We start from the raw sequence: 15,297 nt of genomic DNA on the forward strand, positions 1-15,297 counted from the left end.
TGCAGTGCCTTTAATCCCAGGCATATTCCAGGGATCGTCTGAATTGCCCAGCGGGCCGATGTTGCTGCAGCGGCCCCTGGAGAATGGGCTGGGATCATCCTTTTAACCCTCGGCTCCTGGCTCTCCCCAGAAGCCTGTGAATGGGCATCATGTGCATTCATCTTTCTTAAAAAATAAGTTCTGGACTTACCAGGTTCCCAAAGGAGTCGCCTCTTTTCTCACTGTGGCTCAAGGTGGCCTCTGGACTCAAAGTTCTCCGTGCGGTTGTGTTGAGAAGGGTTTAAGGAATCATCATGTCCTATATAGCCGAATGCACAGATAACCGTATCACATGGCATCTCCCAGCATCGTGCATCTCCCTCAGAATGTACACTCAGTGCTCTTCCCACCATGACCTGGTACATGCCCCGGCATCTCCCTTCCAGGATGGCCGCTGCCCGACTAGCTGAGGTCGGTCTGTTTATTTCTCAGCACTGCCCACGGCTGAATTAAGTGTATGAAGCCAGTGGCCCACGCCGGTCTGGGCCTGGTTAGCTGGTGAACCATTTCTGCAGTGCCAATCACATCTGCTATGACTTTAAACATTTCGTCTGGATGTATTCGCAGACCTCATTTAAGTGTCCTTCTCTCTGGATTGTTCCGCAGATTGTGAGCCACCCCTACCGGCACACTGAACCACAAGGGGGCCATCTGCCCGACTGCCCCCCACTACCGCAGCGGGGCCCCCCCATGGCAGTGGGCACCTCCCCTTGAAACCTGCCAAGCTGGACGCCACAGCCCTGCACGACGACACCTCGGCCAGCTCCACGCCCATCTCTGAGGCTTGCAGCCATGCAGTGCTAGCCTGCAGCCCGGGCATCCCTGAAGAGTACTATGTGAGCGAGGCTGCGGAAGATGCTCCCAGCTACAGAGGGTACCGGGATGCCTGCACCATCACTGGTAATGTTGGCCTTTTCCCTGCTGGGCAGTGGGAGGGGCTTCGGTCATCGAGCCTGGGCAAGGGGTGCAGGTATGGAGTGTATTAGTAAGCACTGCCCACATTCAGGGCTGCGTTTTCAAACCTGAGTTGACCCCATTGAGAAAGCCCCAGGCAGACAAATCAGAGGTCTGTCTCCCGGATGACTAGAGCCCGTCAAAGGTGTCAGTATGAACGCAGGCAGGGAGGGTGCCGTCACCACAGCAGAGAAGATCTGAGGTCAGGGACCTCCCATTCAGAGCCCGACTTGCCAGTCATTCGGTGGCATGTCGCGGAACTGTCACAAAGGCTGAGGACAGTTGCATGGGCCCCAAGCCCCGAGCACAGCCCATCATGGGTGCTCAGTGTAGGTCGATCCTTTGCTTTTCTCTCTTGGACTCTGCTTCTCCAGACTTGCATGGGTGTAAGGGAAGCGCATGCAGTGTCGTTACCGGATACAGAGAGGGCTCCACGCGCTGTGTGTGCCTTGGTACGCTACGTGCTTACATTTTCAGCCGCGGGTCTTAATGTGGTGTTTTCCAGTGTCCCGGGATCAGGAGGGTTATCAGCGAGCCCACTGAGGATGTCCATAGTGTGGGAACTTTATACTGGAGCTCCATCCCCAGGGAACCGTGACACACGTCTTGGGGCCTGCACTGGGGGTGAGCATGGCGGGGGGCGATGCATACGTGGCAGCAAGTGTTTCCCCTGGGTTTCACTGTGTCTCGCTTTTACCCTCCTCTGTTTTCAAATATTGTCCCGGGACACTTTGCGTGTACACATTGGCTCCCGGTAGATTCCCTGCCTGTTCCAGGTTATCAGTTGAGTTACGCACGGGACCTCCTGTGTGTCAGGAGTCGCCTGGCTCCTGAGTCGTTCCTAGGTGTGCCTGTGTGTCCCAGGCCTCTGCACGCCTCTCTCCATTCCTTCTGGTGTCTGCTACTTGCAGGACACAGAAACAGCCCAGGTGACATGATCCATCTTTCTTCTCAGTCCAGGAGCATGCTGGGAACTCCTTGGGAGAATCTCAGTGCGACCTGCAGGCCATGTTCTTGTCATTACAGGGCAGCTCAGTGAGAGAGAGGGAGACAGAGAGAGAGAGAGGGAGACACACACACACACACACACACACACACACAGAGAGAGAGAGAGAGAGAGAGAGAGAGAGAGAGAGAGAGAGAGAGAGAGGCTTCACTCCATTAAGTTTTGGAGGTTCCTTACCTTGCCTCTAACGGCCTCAAATAGGACCCCCCCTGGCCTTTTGGTCCATCTCCGTCATATGTCCTCTCTGGGGCCTCCGTGTGGGGCCTCCTCTCTGAGTCCTTGAACGTAGTGCGGAGATGTTGTCCAGCTCTGAGCCCTGAGTTGGGAGCTGTCGTCTGGGTCTCAGTCTTGAGTGAGAGGGAATGGTGTCCATGTCTGAGCCCCGACTGAGTCCTGAGTGGGTCAGTGGCGTCTGGAGGTGCTGTGGGGTCCATGCTCTTAATACGCAGGAAGGTAAGCTGCCTGGGGAGACAGTGGGACAGGAAGGAGTTGGCTGCACTGTTGGTACAGGGGACACGGGAGGCCGTGGTGGACCAGAGCTGGGATTCCAGCGCTCACTCTGCCAGCGGAATCCTTGGAACCTCATCCCGTCCAACCAGTTTCCCTTAGGGCAAAGAAACTTGCACTGAGAGATTCGAGAGCTTCCAGCCCCCGTGGGGCATGGAAACCTGAGGTCCTTTGTTGGGATGCCTGTAGCAAGCCCCAGAGGACCATTGAGAGCCGCAGTTCATGCCTGTGATGCCCAGCAGCGGGCCCCTTACACAGCAGCACCAATCCAGACACCACGGTGCATTGAAGAGCTGGGCATTCGGCCCTCCCTGCCAAATGAAAGCCTATCAGGCGGTCAGTGCAACAAAGACATAAAACGCAAACGCATTCTCTGGGAGGCCTTGACTATGCCTGAGAGCACTTTGCAGATTCCGGGGGCTTTGCCAAGCACAACCCTGGGACACTGCCTGGCATGATGCCTCCACCCTCGCTTCCCAGGGAATCCTGAGAACAGAGGCTGTCTGTTCTACTCTACATTTTAGGCAGAACTAGCTAGCCGCCCATCCAAAGCCTTCTCTCCCTGCTCCCCCAGTTCACCCCACCCTAGAGAGGTGTCATGTTGTGGGTGCGCCTTTTTCTGTTTGGGGTGGTTTTATAAGATGAGGCGATAGGGTTCCCGGGCTGCTGCTGGAGTTACGTAACCCGCTGTGCGTCCTGGGCAGCGCAGGATCTTCGGCTCTGCCCTAACAGGCAGACTCAGAAAAGTGCTGAGAAAGACACAGAGCTGTGGCCAAGCTTGCATGGAGGATCGTTCTTTCTCGGAAACCCCTTTGGAGTCTGCGTGTGCTCATGGCACTGACCCTGCAGCTCAGGCAGCCCTCCAGGGCGCAGTGTTTGCCAGGACCCTGCCACAAACTGGCGGCGACGAACTCCTGTGGTAAGTGTGTTTATGGGAGCGTCCGCTATAAATTTGCTTCGTGGCGTGGCCAGAAGGGAGGAAGTTGCAGAGGGACATGGTTTCACCATGGTTTCGGTTGCTGGTGGCTTCGGGAGTCACCAGGGTAAATGACGGGTACAGGTGGGGACCGCTTATCCCTAACCCCCTTTTCTAGGTTCAAGGGGGCGGGGCAAGGTGCAGGCCTGTTCCTTGCTGGCTGGCGTGGGGTCCGTCTCTAAAGCCTCTGTTCCCAGATCTGTGCTATCTGCCGCCCCCTTCCTCTTCCTTTTCCTCCTCCTCTTCCCTCCTCCCCCTCTCTTTCTCTCACTTTTCTGTGTTTTGTTTTGAGACAGGGTTTCTCTGTGTAGTCCTGGCTGTCCTGGAACTCACTCTGTAGACCAGGCTGGCCTCGAACTCATGGAGCTCCCCCTGCTTCTGCCCCACCCCCACTCCACCCCGGGGCACTGGGATTAACGGTGAGCACCACCACTGCCGTTTTCTCCTTTTCGCTACTCAGGGTTGTGCGCTCCAGACAAGCGCTCCTCCACGGAGCTGCATTCCTAGCCCGCCTTCCCACTTCAAACAGTTTCTATTCTGACAGCCTAGCTAACACTCCCAGGCCCACCTAGAACTCACTCTGTAGTTCAGGCAGGTCCTGAGTTTCCGCTGCCCTGCCTCGCCCTCTGCATTTAAACAGTCTCTCTCCTAGTTTCTTAGAGCCCAGGCTGGCGACTTCTCAAATGTGAAGGGCAGAGCTACTCAGTGTCTGTCCCTCCGTGTCTACCCAAAGCTGGGCCCTGTGACTGTGGTCCCCACACCCCTGGCAGAGCTTTACGCTGGCCTGCTCCGGCTTGTTGCTTGCTGCAGGCTTCTGGCTTCCTCTGAGTTGATCAGACTCAAATCAGACAACGTGATGAACCATCTCGTTTCCTGTCTACACTCCAAACCCTTCTGAGTTCCAGGGGGGAGTGGCCTCTTCTTGTCCCTTACCAACAGTTCAGGTTTCTAGACGTTTACATCCTCTTGAGCCTGATGGCCCTTTAAGCCCACAGTCTTTCTGATGCCAGTACACTGAGCTCCCCCGGGCTCAGGACCAGATTCTTGCTGGGGTGTCTATTATTTCTGGGGTGTCTGTCTGTTAATTTCTGGGGTTTCTCAGTAAGAAATGGTCCTGTTCAAAGCCCAGAGGTGAGCACGGGTGTGTGTGAGCGGCTGTACACTTCTGAAAACAAGTAAGAACTGCTCAGGGACCGGAAGCTTCTGGCATCTGTCCCGCCTGAAGGAGACCACACTTGGGCCGGGAGAAGGCTTCGTCAGCAAAGTGCTTGCCCCTCAGGCACCAGGGTGTGAGTTTGATTGCTAGAACCCACCCAGACAAGCCAGGTGTGGTGGTGCGCATTGTCCTCGGAGCTGGGACAGGTGTAGCACTGGGACCTCCTGGCCAGCTCATCTAAATGAATCATTGAGCCCTAGGCCAATGACAGGCCCTGTCTCAAAAGCCAGCGACTGGGAAAGACACAGGCTGACTTCTGGCCATTGTGGCAATATGTGCATACATGGCATGTATACATATGAACAGATTAAAACAAACCAGCCAAAACTCCAGTCCTCACTACCCGGAAGCAGCCGCTCGAGGAACTTGTCCCTTACCACTAACTTAGCCCACCAAATGTGACCTCTTACCTGCCTCAGACTAGCTCAGATAAAACAATATGGCTTCCCTGCATGGCTCATTAATTTAGCTCAGGTATTGTTTAGTAATTCCAGAAGTGTAATTTTAATGCTTCTCTTTGAAGAGTTACAATCTGAACAATACTCACTTGTCCATGAGTGAGAACAAAGGATGAACAGAGGAATGCATACCTCTTGTGTGGGCAAGGAGAAGCTGAGACCTGAAATCTGGGGCAATTCCTAGGATTTCCTAAAGTTAGGAACCGTGTCTGCCCTTTCCCTCTGTGAATCGCCCTGGCCTAATGGTGGTCGGCTTCTGCAGACGGAACAGATGATGGAGGCCCTCCTGTGAGTCTCGTGCTGACTTCTGGAGCTGAAGTCTGATCTTTGCAAAGACAGGACACTCCTGTGTTACGAGCAGTTTTCCTGCCAGCCTGGTCCCAGAGGCACATCAGCCACAAAAAACACACAGAGACGCTGTATTAGATGTAAAGCTGTTGGCCGGTTACTAGCCTTTCTTATTGGCTAACTCTGTCTTACATATTAACCCATTTCTATCAATCTAAGTGTTTCCATGTGGTCTTGTCTTATTGGAGAGAGGGTCTGGAATTCTGCTCTCTCAAGTCCCTACATCTTAAATCTCCTACTACATCTCCCAGAATCCTCCTTGTCTCCTAGTCCCGCCTATCTTGTTTTCCTATTTGCCAACAGTGTTTTATTCATTAACCAATAAGAGAAACATATTTACAGAATGACATCTCCCATCATCTCCTCTTTTAGGGTTTTAACTTTAACATAGTAAAATATATAACAAAACAGTTATCAAATAAGAACTATAGTTAACAATATTTAGTCTATTAACATTAGCAAGAGTATCCTGTTTGTTTTTCTCTTCCAAGCCTGAGTATATTTTAAAACAAACTGCAGACCTTTAGAGGCTTTTTATCTGAATCTGTCTTTATTGTAAATCTTTATTTTCTTTGGGCTGGTAAACAGCAACATTACTAAAATGAAAGTCACAGCTGTATTAGCTACGGCCTATCCAAGATGGCGGTGGGTACGTTTACCGCCAGCACCGAGAGCTGTGCTCACTGCCTTGGTCTATGCTGCCGGCTTGGAAATGTGGTCACTGCCATTGCCAGCTCTCATACACATCATTCAGTTGTCAGCAGGGTTTGCCGCTTAAGTTGAGTCAGGAAACCTCCCTTAAAGGAGCCGAATAAATCTCTGCTTGTCTCTAGTAAAACAGAGCCCACCCGAGCTACCAAGAAGCCTTGCTAGTCTCTGTTCTTTTGTTTCTAAAACCCCTTTTTTAAACTTTTTGTCAAGTTTTAAGTGAAAGTTCTTTTTTTTTTTTTTTTTAAATATTTATTTATTATGTATACAGTGTTCTGTCTACATGCTTTCCCTGCAGGCCAGAAGAGGGCACTAGATCTCATTACAGATGGCTGTGAGCCACCATGTGGTTGCTGGGAATTGAACTCAGGACCTTTGGAAGAGCAGGCAGTGCTCTTAACCACTGAGCCATCTCTCCAGCCCAAGTGAAAGTTCTTGGGCACCACGTTGTGCGCCATTTTGTTTCGAGCAGTTTTCCCACCAGCCTGGTCCCAGAGCCGCGTCACTCCTGTTCTAGGGCGAAGGCTTCTCGCCCTGTCCCTGGGATGATGGACAAGACGCTGACCACACAGGGTTTTTAACATAAAGAAGATTTTTGAAAATTACATTTTGTATTTCTGTATGTATGTGTGTGAGCACACGCACTGTCAGAGGTTAGCCTGTGGGAGTGAGTTCTCTTCTGCCCCTGTGTGGGTCCCAGGTATTGAACTCACGCTGTCAAGCTTGCAGCAGACACCTTTGTGCTCTGAGCCCCTTAGGTGACCCAAAAGTCAGATTCTTGACCTGTAACTAGGGCAGTAGTTCTCAGGCACTTGTTCTATTTTTATTTATCTTCCTCCTAACTGGTGTCAGGTCTACCTGGAAACAGGCTTTTAATGTAGTCAGTGACTCATTAACATGTCACCTGTTGCAACCTTCATGTACCTCAAGCCCTTTGGGGATGCAGGCAAGCAATAAGTTATAGTAGAGGGAAATTAGACTGAGGGTCTGGGTCTGCCCCTTGGCACCTGGTCCTCCCTACCCTGCAGGGGACCTGTGCCTGGGTCAGGGTGCCCTGTGTCATGGCAGTGGGCCACCCAGACCAAGAACAGGCCGACATCCGTGTTTCTACATTGGAGCTGCACAAGTCAAGGGATCACCTTCATATCCAAGCGACTCACAGGCCAGCCGTGTGCCGTGTGGCTGGTGATAGGCATCACACAGGCGGGCTGGGGGGGGGGCACCGGGCTTTCTCAGAGGCCGACAGTCATCAGTCATACAGCATGGCAGCCTTTGGAAGTATGTCTTACATCCTCTGCAGGCGAGGACACCGAGGCACAGAGCATGTAAGCAGAAATGCAAAGATCGCCCGGCTTTAATCCAGGTCGCCTGCCTCGGGCTCTGCCGTTTTATCTAGCGTCTGCGGTCTCTGCACTGAGACCACAGGGCGGAAGGTCATGATATATGGTGTGCAGTTGGAGCCCCAGAGCATCACTGAACTACCCTCCATCCACCGGTCACTGGACATCCCTGGGATGTTTTCTGTTCCGGATAACAAGAAGGGGAGCTGCGGTTCACAAACTGTTTCCCGCCTCCTTGTAGTTGGAAACATTTCTTTGCAGCTCTCCCTCCTCTCTGTGCAGAAACGCAGACCTGCTGTTCCCACCGGAGCCAGTCTTACTTTTGTGTAGCTTACCCTGAGCTGCCACGGCTGGGAGTGAGTTCCCACCACAGCAGATCTGTGACCCACCCTCCCCCCAGCCCAGGCTTCTCAACCTCTGGGTCACAGCTCCTTTGGCGAACCTCTATCTTCAAATATGTTTATACAGTGTGATTCGCAACAGTAGCAAAAGTACGAGGTGGCAACAGAACAATTTAATGGTTGGGCGCCAGCACAAGGAGAGGGACTGTGTTAAAAGGTCACAGCAGCAGGAGGGTGGAGGTCACCCTGCAGTCCCCCTTTCCACACGATGCACCTTGGTCGTCTTTCTTTCCTTGCAGTTACCTGGGTTGGAGACCTTTCCCCGTGAGCAAGCTTGCTTCGCAGCCTCTGTCGGTAACTGTCACTGGTACCTTAACTGTCATTGGTATCGTTAGTTACCCCTCCACAGGAGCGTGGGCTACTTCCAGCTCTGTAGCTCTGCAGGGCTGGGGAGGGCCATGCCTCCACCCAGCACGTGGCCCCGGGTGGGATTGCTTGGGGTTAGAACTTACTGTGGTGGACTTTGAAAGATGTTGTGTTTTCCTTCCTTCTTTCCTTCCTTCCTTCTTTCCTTCCTTCCTTCTTTCCTTCCTTCCTTCCTTCTCTCTCTCTCTCTCTTTCTCTCTCTCTCTCTCTCTGTGTGGTTTTCTGAGACAGGGTTTCTTTCTCTGTATTGCTTTGGAGCCTGTCCTGGAACTCACTCTGTAGACCAGGCTGTCCTCGAACTCACAGAGATCTGCCTGCCTCTGCCTCCCGAGTGCTGGAATCAAAGGTGTGCGCCACCAACGCCCGGCCGAAAGATATGTTTTCTGTTCATGTTTTATCAGTTTTGTGTGTAGCGCACATGTGGGGTCTTTTTTGGTGATGAAATCCCTTTAAAATTCCTTCCCTTCTTTCCTGCTGGTTTGTAGCTCACATATAACATACAGAGTAGGAAGGCTTAATATGCAGTCAGCGCTTACTTAATGCACTTCCCCGTTGTTACAGCACCACACATGTTTAACCAGGTCGCTCTGTCACTTACTTCCTGTCTGTCATCTGTCTGACTGCCAGTTTGTCTGTCTGGCATGGAGGAAAACCTTGGCAGCTGCTGCTGGGCTGTGGGGAAGCCGGGGCCAGTGGAGGGGTGGCTGGCAGAGCTGCTTCAGACACAATCCTGCAGCTTCAGACACAGCCCTGCAGCTTCAGACACAGCGTGTGTGTGTGTGTGTGTGTGTGTGTGTGTGTGTGTGTGTGTGTGCGCGTGCGCGTGTGTGCGTGTACGTGTCTGTGTGTGCTCCTCTTCCTGAGGCCCTGCTGAGAGCAGCTGCTCTGGCTGCATTTCCCTGAGAGGACTGGGAGGAGCTGAGAAAGGGCTGGGTGTGGCTGAGGCTGGGCTGGGCCAAAGCTTCACAAGGAAGCAGGATTCCCCTCTGATGTCCCCTCCTTGTCCCCTCTCCCTCCAGTTCTCCTTGGCACTTGTTGGATAATTACTCTGGTAAACTCCTTTGTGCAGCCCGGCCTTTTTAATAAGTGTGCAGACTGGCCTTGTTTCATACTGATTTTGAGGGTTCTGTGAGGTCTTCCTTGGCTGTCTGTCCTTCCGGGAGCTGTCATGCATTCTCTCCTGAGAAGATGCTTTATCTCCTGTGGGAATAGTCTGTTAGTACTCCCAAGGGAGGGGCTTCGCAACCTGTGAGCTTGGACCTAAAGCTGAGGGCTACGGAGCGGACGGATGACTGTGGCCTTACTGTCCATGCTAGGCTGGTCATCTACTTCTCAACCTGTGCCTCTTCTCTAGGGCAGTCACGGAGGTGACATCCTCGGGGTTCCCATGGCAACTGTCAAGTGTCTGGCACTACGCTGATGTGTACAGATGTGTAGTCACACTATGTACAGATGTGCAGTCAATGCTATGTACAGATGTCCAGTCAACACTGTACAGATGTGCAGTGTACACTGTGTACAGATGTGTAGTCACACTATGTACAGAGGTGCAGTGTACACTGTATACAGATGTGCAGTCACACTATGTACAGATGTACAGTCAACACTGTACAGATGTGCAGTCAACACTAAGGAGAAATGTGCATGGTGTTGTATGGTGTGCAAAAGGTTGTATGGTGGTCACAGCAGCAGCAGCAGCAGCATGGCCCCGGTACTGTTTAGAGAGCCCGCCCCCCCCAGCCTTGTTTCCAGCTGTCCCCCGCCCCTCCTTCCCACACTTCCCTACCCTCCTTCCGTCTCCCTTCATCTTCTTCCTACTTCCCTCCTTCCATCCATCTTGCCCACCTCCCTGGCCTCCCTGAGAAAATGCGGGTAGGCCACCGCATGCCAGGGCCCTCAGCCCCACTTTCAAGGAGAGTTTGGGGGCATGAGTTCATTGTTCTCTTTGCTGTTGTTTTATTATTATTATTATTATTGTTATTATTATTATCATCATCATCATCTTCAGTTTGCCGCAAACTGGAGTCATCCAGGAAGAAGGAACCTTTGTTGGGAAATGCCTTTGTCAGATTGGCTTGTGGACAAGTAGGGGCATTTTCATGATTAATGATGGGTGTGGGTCACCCCTGGGCATATGATTCTGGATTGTATAAGAGGGCAAACTGAACAAACCATGGCCAGAAGCCTGGAGGCAGCTCCTCCATGGCCTCTGCTTCAGCTCCTGCCTGCAGGTTCCGGTTCTGACCCCCCTTCCTGATGGACTGCAATGTGGAAAGGCAAGCCACGTAAACCCTGTCCTCCTGCAAGTCACCTTTGGCCAGAGTTTTATCGCAGCAGCAGGGAGCACACTAAAACAGGTTTTTGGGCTTCTGGCCCACTGGGAGCCCTGCAGACACCCGGGTGTGAGGGCCATCAGCCCAGGACCCACTGCAAGCCCAGGCTGAGCAGGTGGCCCAAACATTGGTCTGGATGTGGGGTCCTGGGAGAAACAGAGGCAGGTTGGAACTTGTCAGTGTGTGGCTAGCAGAAGTATGATCCTTGTGCTGCTCAGGAGAGCCAGGAACTGAGGTGGGGATTATGTGGTGGCTGGCTATAGTCTGGATGTCTGGCCGGCTTGTTGGAAAACACTCAGGATGATGAGCAGACACCAGGAAGCCCAGGATCTGACTCTACAGGATGATGTGAGTCAACAGTACAGAGACCTGGGTGCCGGCAGAGTATACATCCCAGGGGAGTCTCACTCCAGGCTCTGTCCCGGATTGCCAGACCCAGGTACCAACCTGGGCAGGCTAAGCTCCCAGGAGGGAGGGAAGGCCTTGTTTCTAATGCTTTTTGGAGTTCAGGGGATTGTGCTCTGTGATTGAGCCACCCCCCCCCCCCCCCCGCCCAGCCCAGGGTCCCTGAGGACAGGTCCTTCATACCACCCCTCTCACAAGCCAGAGCCTGTGGACAGACAGCTTTGCCAAGGCTGTCCCCCACCTTGCAGACATGTCTTCTGGTTTGGATGCCTTGGCTCAGCATTGACAGCGCCAGTGTTTAAAGCAGGGACATGGCCACTTCCAGGTGTGGTGGAAGGGAGGGTTTTTACCGTAGGTATGAGAGAGAGAACCAGCTAGAGGTATCAGGTGGAAGAGTCCGGAACAGGGAGAGAAAGCAGTAGACGGAGCCGGGCCAGCAGACTGGACTTGGCTGGGGTGGGGAGGGGACAAGAGAGGGGACAGATGGAACCAAGAACCCCCGAGGCCTAAATGGCAGAGCTGTATGGGAAGGATGAGCCGGGGGAGGGACAGCCCATGAGCTGGAGAGGTTTAGGACGAGGTCAGGAAGAGAAGAGGGTAGAGGGCCCGGATGCCAGCATGGACTCCAGGTATTTGCAATCCTGAGGTAACCTGGAGGCCGCTGTGCGCTTTGGTACGCTAACAGGCACCACAACAGACAGCCTTCTCGTTTGAACACGACGGCCAGTAGGCAGGCTTTTTTTTGCTTTTCTTGGCGTTTGTGCACAGAGGAGACGTGAGCAGAGCCAAGCCTGCTTTGTAGCAGGCCTGGAAGTTTTCGGTTCTCAGTTCCTTCCCAGGCCCATGATTGGTAGGCAGACTGCGGGATGGGAGGACCCCTGCGGGGCTGTGAGGGTGATGCTGCAGCGCCGCCTGGTGGATATGTAAGGCACAACAGCAGCAGCCTGATTGGGGAGATTACCCAGGTCTAATTACCCATGTCTCGGAGGAGGGGTAGGTAAGCTGTGAGGCAGTGAATGTAGAAACCTTCCTTACTCATCCCTTCTTAGCTTTGCTTCCTGGCCATCCTGGGTGCTGGAGCCCATCCCGCGGAAGTCAGTCCTGTACGGGAGGGTGTGGCAACATCAAATGACTTCATGTTTCTTACCTTTCCTGGGAAGGACGGTGGCGGCCCTGGTTCCATCTGCGGCCCGGGTTCCATCCACGGCCCGGATTTCACTTTGTCTATTGATGGTGCGCTCTGCTTGCATCTGAATTCCCAGGTGTCTCTGCAGAGGGGCTGACGGATGCCTCCCCAGTCCCAGAGGCTCTGTGACATCCCAAGCTCACGGTGGCCCATCCATCAGTTTAGGATCTGTTTGCTCAGGACACGCCGAGCCACGTAAGGTGTGTCCTGTGTAGTGGGGTGCTTCACTCACAGTGAATCAGCACAGTGCAGAGGGGTCGGGGATGGAGCGAGGTTGTGAACAAGTACACAGCCTGGATTCCGGCAGGTTCTGAGTTAGCAGGTGACTTTCCCCAGGGACAGACACCTCCAAGCCCTTTACTTCTCTCAGCTCTGCTGGGCCAGAGAAGCTGGGAGAGATGAAGAGGGCACAGCTGTGGTGGCCTTGGGCAGGGGTTAGCAAGCCTCTGCAGGGGCCAGAGGGCAAACATTTCAGGGCTGCCGGCCAAGTGCTCCGTACATCCGCAGCTCAGAATCAGGGCTGGCAGAACCCATCCTTACGAGAACACGCTGGATTCCTGGGGCAGGGAGGCTGTGGCTTGCAGACTTCCAGCCTAGTACGTGAAGAGCAGATCGGTAGCACCTGAGCGGGAGGAAGGGTCGGTTCTGGCTCATGGTTCGAGAGAGAGGTGCAGTGTGTCGTGGGGAGTGCCTGGCTGCTTGTTCACATCCCGGTGGATCGGGTGCTGGCTGGCTCTTCTCCTTTCCTGCTTGTTCAGTCTAGGACTCTTCCTGGTGGGGTAGCGCTGCCTACGTTCAGGGTGCATCATCCCGCCCTGAGTTAATCCTTTCTGGAAACATCCTTACAGAAGCACCTGGAGCGAGGCCTCACTGATACCCGAGGCTCCGTTTACCCAGTTAACCTGACCAACAGAGCCATCCCAGACCCCACCCTTAGCAAATCTGTGGGTCAGCTTCTAACCCCGCCCACTCAGCAGCAGGGGTGATGGCTAGGAAGGAGACGGGGCGGCAGGGGTGATGGTTAGGAAGGAGACGGGGCGGCAGGGGTGATGGTTAGGAAGGAGACGGGGCGGCAGGGGTGATGGTTAGGGAGGAGACGGGGCGGCAGGGGTGATGGTTAGGGAGGAGACGGGGCGGCAGGGGTGATGGCTAGGGAGGAGACGGGGCGGCAGGGGTGATGGCTAGGGAGGAGACGGGGCGGCAGGGGTGATGGCTAGGGAGGAGACGGGGCGGCAGGGGTGATGGCTAGGGAGGAGACGGGGCGGCAGGGGTGATGGCTAGGGAGGAGACGGGGCGGCAGGGGTGATGGTTAGGAAGGAGACGGGACGGCAGGGGTGATGGTTAGGAAGGAGACGGGGCGGCAGGGGTGATGGCTAGGAAGGAGACGGGGCGGCAGGGGTGATGGCTAGGGAGGTGCCTCTAGGGCCAATCTGGGTTGGGGACTAGGGTCTACTGCCTCCTAGCTGTGTGACCTGGTCCACTTGTGCTCTTCATTCTGCTGTGTCACAGGGCACAGTAAGAACCCTGACTCTTGGGGCTGGAGAGATGACTCTGTGGTTAGATACTGACTGCTCCTGCAGAGGACCTGGGTTCAGTTTCCAGCGCCCACATGGTAACTCACCACCAGCTGTTGTGGCCTGCGTGGTCCCAGGGATGTGAGTGGCATACACACAATCAAACACCCACACACATAAACGGTGTAAAAAGTTAGGGAGTTTTGACTCATAAAGCTGTTGTGGGTCCAGTGAGGCACTAGCGTAAGCGTATATACAGCAGCGTTCCGTGACAGTGCATTAGAGCATTCTATAAGTGCTTGCCAATGTTGTCCCTGACCTTCTGGAAAGTACAGTCGATTCTCTGTTGAATTCCTTCGGGTCCAGTGAAATTCAGATGGTGTGAAGATAGAAACGAAGCTGTCAAAGTTCTGGAAGAAAATATCCCTGAATATTTTAATACTTGAGATGGGGAAGGCATGAGCAAAATGGGGGCTGGGGATGCTCGGCACCCAGAGACCCTGGATTCCATCCCCAGCAACACAGACGGGAAAATTGATTAATGCAAGCATGCAGAATTAAACTCCACTACAATGATGTTTATTTGTTTCTGGAAAATGTGTGCATTCTACGAATTGGACACTCAGATTTATGGCAGTTACACGACATTGTAACCAGAGTACATACACACTGGGCGGGCAGCCACCTTGCTGGAGCCTCAGAAGCTCCAGAGGCACATTGAGAGCAGGGACACAGGAAGGTGGATCTTGCAGAATCCGGTGGCCAGGCCAGGTCAGGCCAGGCACCTCTCTTCAGGCAGAGCCCTGAGACGGCTTCCTTCAAGTGTGGTAGCACAGGACTGCCACCTCAGCAGGTGGAGGCGGGAGTCTTGGGCGTTCAGGGCCACCTGGCATGTATGAGACCACATGTAAAAGCGGAATGATACAGAGACTGAGTGCGTGGCACACATTGATAATCTGAGCTATGTAAAAGGCTGAGGCGGGACTGTCAAGAATGCAAAGTATTCCTTGGGTACATACTTGTTTCCCGGCCAGCCTGGGAAGGTTCCCGCTGGTTTGTCATGCCTGGGTCATGGCTAGTGCCCTCCTCAGTGGGAGGGAAGTTGTGATGAGTCTCTGAGAGGTGCACTCAGGGAATCTTTGCTTTATGGTTTTCTGTCTCATGAAAGAGAATGGTGATGTGGAAGAGAATGGATGGGCACGAATACAGACATCCAGGGGCAGGGCCAGAACTGTGAGCAAACCACTGCTCTGCATTTCTAGTATTAAAGTACAGAGAGATGATTGATAGCTAGGTAGATGACAGGTAAGTTAGGATGATGATCGACAGATGTCTCCAGCAGGACCAAGACTGCAGAAGAACCCTAGCTTCTTGGGTCAGTGCACCTGCTAGCTCCTCTGTCTCTCTGGAATCTATGACCAAAGTATGCATCACCTTCAACATAATCTAATGAAATAGCTTTTGTTGAGGCTGTGGACTGAACTGTGCTCACAGTTGGGATAGATGGATGGATAGATTATACATAGATAGATAGATGTAG

At 53.4% G+C, this 15,297-nt stretch overlaps 1 protein-coding gene across 4 annotated transcripts in view; it reads left to right on the forward strand.

Moving 5' to 3' along the window:
• The first annotated feature begins 674 nt into the window (after positions 1-674).
• Positions 675-15,297, forward strand: part of Trak1 (trafficking kinesin protein 1) — a 101,192-nt gene continuing 86,569 nt past the window's right edge. For all 4 annotated transcript variants that reach the window (XM_051202549.1, XM_051202558.1, XM_051202565.1 and 1 more), the window contains exon 1: positions 675-939. The gene's annotated coding sequence lies outside the window, so the exon portion shown is untranslated. The remainder of the gene's footprint in view (positions 940-15,297) is intronic.

The sequence above is a fragment of the Phodopus roborovskii genome, unplaced genomic scaffold, assembly GCF_943737965.1.
Source record: "Phodopus roborovskii unplaced genomic scaffold, PHOROB, whole genome shotgun sequence".
Taxonomy (NCBI): domain Eukaryota; kingdom Metazoa; phylum Chordata; class Mammalia; order Rodentia; family Cricetidae; genus Phodopus; species Phodopus roborovskii.